General features: G+C 42.0%; 1 long non-coding RNA gene across 1 annotated transcript; it reads right to left on the minus strand.

Annotated features, from left to right (window-relative positions):
• Nucleotides 1-1618: 1618 nt before the first annotated feature.
• Nucleotides 1619-3620, minus strand: LOC125614830. Its single transcript, XR_007345386.1, has 3 exons — nucleotides 3321-3620; nucleotides 3268-3269; nucleotides 1619-1861 (listed from the first exon to the last, which is right to left on the minus strand). It is a non-coding gene; the product is annotated as an uncharacterized LOC125614830 (long non-coding RNA).
• Nucleotides 3621-9454: the final 5834 nt, after the last annotated feature.

Below are 9454 nucleotides of genomic sequence, written 5' to 3' on the forward strand. Positions count from 1 at the left end.
AGCCTCCTGCTCTTTGGGTTCCTCATTTTGGGTCGGTCAGATGAGACCCTTGCCTGGGCTCCTTCCTTGGGTTGGGGCTATGGGCCCTCTCCACACCTATCGTGACAATGTGTGGTGCCTTCCTATTGCCCTCTTCCTGGGCACCGTCCTTTGCGAGGCCCCCTTTGCCTGTTCAATTGCCCTAGATTCTCATCTGAGTGAGAGCACCTTATGGGAAAAGAGCCCTGTCCCTCATCTGGGCCACTTGCTACCCTTTGGCCATTGGTCTTGGACACAGAACTTGGACACCTGGCAGTGTCCCTGGGCCTCAAGCCTGCCTGCTGTCTCTTGGATCCCCTGCCTTCTCTCCAAGGCCCTGTATATTTTCCTGAGTCCCCTGCCACAGTGTTGGCCATCCGCTCTGAATTCTCTGCCCTGGCTCTTCCTGTGCCCCTTCTTGCTCCCAGCATCCCTGGGCTTTGACTTTGCGCCCCTCACTTGGGCTGATTTTCTGCTTCCCTTGACTTCCCTTTCTTGCTGAACCCTAGTGCTATATGCCTGCCCAGTCCTGCCTGCCAGGTTTCTGTTCTTGCGACTAAAAGGCTCAGGGGTCACTCTAGTTAAACTGAGCTAACTGGGCTGCACAAAATAACCACACAAGAGACACAAATACCTTTTTCTTTGGGGTTGCTGTGACGGCTCCTCTGATCTGAAGGGTCTGCAGAAAGAGAGAGCAAGAGCATGCGCTGACCCCTTTTATTGAGAAGAAGCTATTTAAATGAGGCAAGGGGTCAGGTTTCAGGGGGCTGAGTCTATCTTCATGATATCCACTGTCAGCAGGTTGACTGACACCTGGGTAGGCCACACCCAAGGGCACAGTAAGAGGAGGGGACACACACAAGGTACTTCCATGGAAGATTCTATCCTAAACAGGGCAAGGGGTTATATTACAAAGGAACAGGTGAGCATAGCTTCACCCATGGGGCTGTAGCAAGACACACCCATTTCTGTGACTGAGCACCTCAGCACCTAGCTGGGGAGTGTAACTCAGTCACCTGTAAGGTTGGCCTCCCACATATTCCCCCTTTCTTAATATAGAAAAAGAATGTGGGAAATTTTCTTTCAGTCACTTGGCTCTTGGTCCAAGGTCATCACAATCTGCTATTGAAACACAAAAAGAATTAGTAGAAAACATTATCTTCATAACAGTCAACACAATAGTCTGGATTATTATTACCTTGCCAAACACTCATCAGAAGATTTTTAATCTTTTCCCAATTTTATTGGGATGCATTGTTTTTGGCCATAGTAACAGCCATTTTCAATGCCATGGCATTTAGGCCTCTCCATAAACCATAGAGCAAAGGGCTCACTCACATTATTCATTACATTGTCTTCTAGAACATCATTACTTAGTTCTCATCCTTCCATCAGCACTTATATGACCATGAAGGAAGTTGGATGTAACATTAAGAAAATCCATACATTGTAAGTTTTAAGACATAGCCACAAAGTCCACAATTGAACAAGCAAGGAATAATATTTAAAGTAGTCACTTTAGGGATTATCAGACCAGCAGTTTGTCTAGGTCTGGTTAATAGACATACACCTGTTTCAAAGCCTGAATATTAACTTCAGGATATTATAGTTCTGAAATATTAGCTGGCAATAATTAATGAGGCAATAAGTTGTATTCGTATAGGCTACAGGATATTTATCATTTTTTTCTCTTTACTCTCATATTTAAGGAGTTAATTAGGTCTGTCAGTAATACAAATACCCTTGGAAAAATCTATTTGAATAATCTTTACAATTGTCTATAAAGGTAAATGTAGTCTTAGTCACTAAAGTCCAGCGTAATTGGCTGGCTTGGGTTTTTTATCTGCTGTCTAGCATAAGTTTCTGTCACTGGTGTGATCAATTTATTGCTAGGCTACCTTAGTCACGGGAGCTGGTGATAGATAACTGGCTGGTGACAAACCTCAAGTCAATGTCCGGTAGCTCAGTTTCTTTTTGGAATGAACACAACTGTTATGGGGTTTGAGTGGGGTGTGCCTGTCAATCTACATAAGCAAGATAATATCCATAAGTCAATCATCTTCTGCCTAATGTAACCATACTGTGAGGAAACCCTATATGCTCATAGCTGTTAGTTGCAACTGAAGGCTACTCTAACATTTTCTCCTCTTCTATTAAATTTATTGTCAAAGGAGAACCCTGATGAGAAAAGAAAGGAAAAGGAAAAGCATAGAAAAAAATGGGAACCAAGAAAGAGAAAAGCATCCAGACATGGCCCATTCCTATAGCTGCATTTGTCTCCTGCTCTGGTGAGCAGGCAGTCACTGTTGACTAGTCCACCAGGCGACCAGCACGCTGGTTTCATTAAAGAGGTTCATGGCATAGAAGTTAACTAGTGAGATCAAAATAAAACACAGACTCAATTACCTTTTTCTATGACCAGGTCCGAGACGGCTCTCACCTCGAACCACCCGGTAGGGCAGCAAGGCTTACTCAGGGCTAGCAGGAGAGAGAGAGTGCACCAGGGAGTGGCCTTTTATTGGGGAACAAGAAATTTAGGGGAAAATTTCATCCAATGAAGGTCGAGGGGGACAGCATTCCAAGGTCAGGCACACCCCCACACGGACAGGCTCTCGCACCTGGAGAGGGTGGGGAAAGCTCCAACACAGTTTGGCCAGAACGCCTCACACCCAATCTGGGAGGTGCCCAATCATGTGCGAGAATGGCTTCCCACAGACTAGGTCTCTGTCACTAGGGTTTTGATCTGAGCTGGATGTGGGGAGCAAAGCAGCCATGGGGCAGGAGACCTCTCTCAGAAGCGGAGAAGAATTAGGCCTTTGCACCAGTGGGGGGGTGAGGTTCTTTGCCTCACCATTGTTGGCCCCCAAATTTTCTCCTGATGGCCCCTCTGCAACTGTGCCTATCTTAGGTTGTCCCTCCCATGAGGAAACTTACCCATCATTGACTAACCAGCCATCCTCCTGGGCCAAACAGGGTGATGTGGAGTGTGCATGGCATCTTCCCCAAGAGGGCTCTCTGTCTCCTTGATAGATAATGCCCCCATGGCCTCCATGCCAGCATTTACTCTAGGATCAGCAAACTCAGGTTTTTTCTCCATGAAGGGCCCAGCTCAGAGCACTGGGCTGGTGGGGTTGCGTTCAGGAAGGAGACAGGCCATAGACAGACAAACAGTAATATAGTGACAAAGCTGAGAGACAGATGAAGAGGAGATCCCTCATACAGAACTGGCCCATAATTGGTGTTACTCACATCTGGTCCATAGCTGCCATCCATACGGATGCAGAACAATCCATTATTTCAACACTGTCTTTTTCTCAAAAGATACTCCCAGACAGTCTGTTTACCATAGAATCAATATATAGGTATAACTGACCATTACAGTCAGGACAATTAATCTAGTTTCATGGGTGGACTTTCCAGTCCACACTGTAAGACACATTAAAGGTGGACCTGGGAAATGGGTCCATACAAGTCTTTTCATAATTTTTATTTACCTGACAAGCTAGTGAAGCTGCATGGCTATAAACTCTGTAGCCGGAAATTTACCTTCCTGTGCCAGGTTTCACAGTCATTATAATGATGACTGGTTTAAACTCTCCTTTGATATCTGATTTAATTTACTGAATCATGTTCAGTAACATTAAGACCCTCAATATTACAATTTAAGAAAAAACTTTTTAAAGTATTTTGTAAAATCTAGTGTCTCTCTGGGATCCTGTATTTCCCCTTTTCCTTATTTAATAAAATTGAGTAAAGGCTTGGCATAAGTCATAGTATTAGTTTAAGTTATAGAAAATAGTACAAGTATTTAAATGATTAAGAATAGATTTACCTTTTATTAATTATTAAAATATTTTAATAGAGACTACTCGATCCATCCAAACAATTTAGAAAGTATCCTCAATCTTTTTGAGAGAAGGTCTCAAAATCTCTATATTTTAGAATATTATCCTTTAAATAGGTATCTCTTAATTGCCTTTAAAAATATGATTAAGGTTATTTTTTGTGTAGGGAGCAGTGTATAAATCTTACTGTATTTTTTATGGACAATAGATCTAGTCAGAGAACTTATATAATATCAATGAATTTTTTTAAGTTTGTAACCTTTATTGTTTAAAATTAATATATAATTTTAATTTGGAGAATCTTAGTCTTAATAAAATGTTGTGTTTTTAAAAAAAATTTTATAATTATCTAACAAACAAAATATGTAAAAATTAGTATCTCAGTGTCTTAGAATCAATCAATTTTAGTCTCTAAGGACAATTGTTAAAATCGGGATTTAAGTTAGTAGTTCAATATACTTAATGTTTAATCAACAATGTGAATTTATTCACCAAAATTAATCTTTGTCTTAAACAGTAAGAATTATTAGGCAATAAGGATCTTTCTTTAAAGAAATAAACTTACATTTTAATAGATGCTTATCATGTCAAATATGGACAAAATCTTAGCTCACATTAGTATAGTTAAATTAGGAAAATAGCCTGAAATACCCTTAAATTAATTATAGTCAGTTTAGTATATATAAATCTCTTTTTTAATCATTCTAACTTTTTACATCATCTGTTTAGATAACAATATAAAAATCTTTTTTACTTAGGAAAATACTTTTATCATTGAAATATGAATATAAAGATATTGTTTTACCCAAAGATGATTTCTTTTTTCTTTTTAGGATTCATGTGTTCTTTTTCTTTGTTGAAGCATCTTTTTCTTTTAGAAATTTTTCTGGTTATACTTTGGAACAATTTCTGAAAACCTTAGAATCTATAAACAAATTATTGTTCTTTGATAAGAATATCAATGAAAATATAGTTAAAATCCTTAGATATTTTGTAGACATAATTATAATTATTTATCATCTAATGAGTTTGAACAGTAACTTTGAGAATTAGAAACTACTTGAAGATTGTATTTTCACTTAAAAGCAAATTTATAGTAAACACATTTATCTCAAATATCTGTAATTGAAAAGGCAGAGTATCTGATAAATGTAGATATAAAACATAAATTATGGGTTTTCTGTTGAAGAAAAACAATTAGGCAAATATATATTAACTAATCAATTAGGCATGTGCTAATTATTTTATAGATTAACAAATATAGGTTATCTAAATATCTAAAAATATATATATTAAGAATAAGAACATAACCTATAATTGTATTAACTTTATGTGACCACGTGGTCTTAAAATATTTGGATCCATTTTATTTTTAACTAGGAGTGCACTCTTCTATGTGACGTCACTTGATGTAACTGAAATAAGATCCTTGAGTATATATATATATATTTTTATAGTTAGGAATGAGAATAAGGATTTTTTGGTCATCACAGGAACATTGCCGGCTTTGTTCCTGTGGTGAGCAAATGCATCTTAATAACCTCCAAAATTAAAAGTAAAATATAAAGAAGCATGTTTGATATCTCTCATCAATAGAACATTATTTAGTAACACAACTATAGAGAAAAATCAGGTTATTTAACCCAGAACTAACTTAAATTTAGGACTGCAACATAGTAACCCGTGGAATTAAATTTTGTCTGGAAAATATATCTTTCTTTAGCATTTACAGGTAGGCATTCTTAAAAATACAGGCTCTGAACAGCTCTGGTAGAAATCTGAAACACAGTATTACAGGTTAGTGGCTGGAAGGCGGGACTAGAAGTCCTGTCTGAGGGACTGTGGAAGAACCAATCAGAAGCCCACGAAAGTGTGGGAGGTGGGACCAGGAAGCCTGCTCTTCCAGCCAGGCACCCCGTGGTTACCATGGTGATGCAAACAACATGGAGTCCACTGCCCATTGTCCGGGCAAAAGTTCCCCAAGTTTTCCTAGCCGATTGCATTTTGTTTGATTTTGTCTGCATTTCCCCCCGCCTGGCCAAGATCCTACTGTGGCAGCAGCTTGTTCTGTCTCTGCGACCTGTGGTTGCAGCTCGTGTACATCCTGCACTTATTTCTGTGGCACGTGGGTGACTACACCAGAATCAATCCTGCAGCTGGGGACTAGGCATCCACTCCAGATGCTGCTACGCCCTTGAAGCTGATTGTCTAGAAAATGGAGCACCAGAGAAGCTTGAGGGTCATAAGGACAGCATCCCTGCTCCAGTCACTCTGGAAGCTGACTGGTGTATGCACAACCAAAGCTTGAGGAGACTATGGCCCTGCTTCAGCCACATGGGAGACTGGCTGATCAATGCACCATGAAAGATAAACTTCCCACCAGGGCTAATGAACACTTTCAACCCCTACGATAGTTCCTATACTATAATGCATTTCCAATCCTTGCTTCTAGATATATACATAACTCTATAGTTTTTGCTACTGGTTTGATAACAGTAGCTCCTACTGACTGAATACTGGGTAAAAAAAAATATTATTTATATATTTTATCTTGCTCATGTAATTTTTCTAGAATTTGTTGGGTGTTATTAGTTTTGCTTTTTAAATTTATGCTGTTTAACCTATTCTAATCAAAATGTTAGTCTATTATTTAGTTTGGTTTCCTTTGATAACCTTAAGAGGTTCTGTTCTATTCCTATTCCAACCATTGAGATTATGTGAACCATTTGTCAAGACAATCCACTATAACCAAGAGATTATAAAACATATATTTAGGACCTGTACTGCCAGAGGAATGCAATGGATGGATGACTGTTTGGAAAGACAAAACAGGTCCATTAGGAAGTAACTTGATTTAGGAGGTCATCAATCTTGGGGTGAAGATAACTGGCCACCCAAGAGGATCTTTGCCACTTATGGTCCCACTACCTGGGCACAAAATGGCAGTTGGAGTTATAGAACTCCTATTTACTTGTTAAACAAAATTATTCACTTACAAAATCTACTAGAAATTATTATTAACCAGACTGCCACAGCCTTAGATCTCCTAAGCTACAAAACAGACCCAATGCGAGTGGCTAACTATCAAACCCACTTGGCATTAGATTACTTACTGGCTGAGGAAAGAGAAATACGTGGAGAGTTCAACAGCTCAGATTGTTGCATCCAAATGGATGACAATAGACAAACAGTTAAGAATATAGCCAACAACACAAGAGAACTAGCACATGTGCTAGTGCACACCTAGAAGGGCATTAAACTTTGGGTCCCAAACATGCTTTTGGGAAATGGTTGTCAACCCTTGGTAGATTTAAAAGCTTAACTTCTATAGTAGGTATTTTACTGTTAACCTGTTTATGGCTCCCATATTTGGCTTCACTGTGCATTAAAACTAATGAGTCCACTATGGAAGCTGCTTTTGAAAAGATGAAAACAACTAAGTTTTTGACATTATATAAGGCCTTAAGCCAATATAATGGTAATGATGCTCTTAAATTTAAAGGATTAATTTTTGGGGAGCATTGTTAAAGGGGAGAATTTAAGTGACACCCCCTTTCTCCACAGAAAAGTCTTACCTGGGATTCTAAATAAATCTTCACCATGGCTGATTTTAGGACTGTCAGCAAAAGAGGCTCTGCAAAAGAGTTCAATGTAGATAAACTTAATATTTTCCTGTCACCTTGTTTTACTTGGCCACTGGCTGAGAAGATAGCAGCACTCCAGTTGCTGGGCACCCCTTACTAGTTTTTTACAAACATATCCTGTATAGTAGTTTGTAGAAATGTGCATGCAAGGCCTCTGGCCTTGAGTTGGGCTTCTCAGAGTTGTCTACATTTTGTAGATATTTTACCAACTGGGCTCCATGGTAACAACTGACAGGGAGAGGAAAAATGGGGAAAAGAAGCTTTCCCCTTTTCAGGAGTTGTCTTTGAAGAGTTAACTTGCCCAAAACAGTGAAAGGAAAATCTGCTTTTATGTGAACTTCTACAGACTGTGAACTTCTGAGCCCCTCCCCTTACATGCTGGGTATAAAATTCTGAATCTGCCTGAAATCAGGGTCAGTGGATTGATTGATTATAGCAAACCTGTGCCCTCTGAGCCTGGATGCAGCCAAATAAAACTGTTCCCTGGTATGTTCGGTGTCTTGCCTCATTTGAACCTACAACAATACTGTACTCTCCTGGCATTGCTGGGACTCTCCCCTCCCACTGCTTCTCACTAGGCTGGGCTGCAACGATAGGTCCTGGCTCCCCAGAGACCTCCCTTTCTGGACACAAGTTATCCCCTCACAGTGCCTTCCTTTGGTACTCCTTTGATCCGAGTCTCTCTTTCTGAGCATCTACACATTTGGGGCATAGGAGTGGAATTGGCTGGTCTCTGCCCCCTGAAGTCCTAGTGCTGACCTTGCCCTACTGGATCCCCTCCCTTTAATCCCCTGCCTTCTAGCCTTGCATACTGCCCCTACCCCAACCCAGCCTTCTGAACCCTGATGTTCCACGCTCCTATTCCAGGACCAAGCTGCTCACCTGAGCCCCTAATCGTTCCTTGTGTCCTGTGGCTTCTCATGGGGTTTCTTTTTGTCAGGACAGACCTGGGGACCCATGGCTTGGGCCCCCTATTGAGGTCCCCTCCTTGCCCTTTGCACTGCCATCTGTCTCCTCATCCTACCACCGCCCCTTCCTCTCCTCCCCCTAGTGCTTTCCTATGAGGAGTGGGCCTCCTGCTCATTGGGTTCCTAAATCTCTTTTTGGCGGGTTTGTCCCTTACCTGGAATCTTGCGTCTTCCACCTCTCTGCACAGACCGTGACCTTGTGCCATGCCTTGCAGTTGCTATCCTCCTGGACTTGTCTGTTGCCAGGCCCCATTGGCCTGGTCCCTAGCCCTTGATGCTCATCCGTGCAAGGGCATCTTGTGGGAAATAGAGCCCTGCCTCTCATGTGGGTCTCTTGCCCTCCCTGGGCCCTTGGTCCTGCACCAGAAAACATGACACCTGGCATGGGCACTGGCACTCAAACTCAGCTCCCACTGACTGGATCTCAGCCTTCTCTCCCCAGACCTGTCCAGTGTAATGAACCAGTCACCCCAGCCTTGGACCTTGGCTCTCTGTTCCGAGGCCTGGATCCTTGGTTGAGTCTCTGGTGGCCCTTCTTGCTGACTGCTTTTCTGGGCATTTTCTGAGGGCCCCTCACTGGGGCTGCTTCCCGGATCCCCTTGGCATTCCTCTACTGCAGTCCCCTAGTGCAACCCTGCCTTCACGGCTCAGCGTTGCCTGCTCTCCCCTGGCCTGGGCCCTCATCTAGGTCCCTTGTCTGGGCTCCTTGCTGGAGTCCTGGCCCCTACCCCACTGACACCTGTCTTGCAGCCCTTCAGGCTGTGCCCTCCTTCAGCCCTCCTGTTCTTTGTGTCTTTGCCACACCCACTCTCCTGATCCCCTTACCAGGATGCTCACCTGGGCCAGGCCATTGATTTGGCCTCTTGGCCCTGGGGGCTCACTTTGAGAAAACGTAGCCCTGCCCCTTGCCTGGGCCCTTAGGCCTCCCTCAGCCCAGACCCTGCTCCCAACCCCTGACACCCTGCAGTTGAACCTGGCC

This window comes from Marmota marmota, unplaced genomic scaffold (assembly GCF_001458135.2).
Source record: "Marmota marmota marmota unplaced genomic scaffold, marMar, whole genome shotgun sequence".
NCBI classification, from domain to species: domain Eukaryota; kingdom Metazoa; phylum Chordata; class Mammalia; order Rodentia; family Sciuridae; genus Marmota; species Marmota marmota.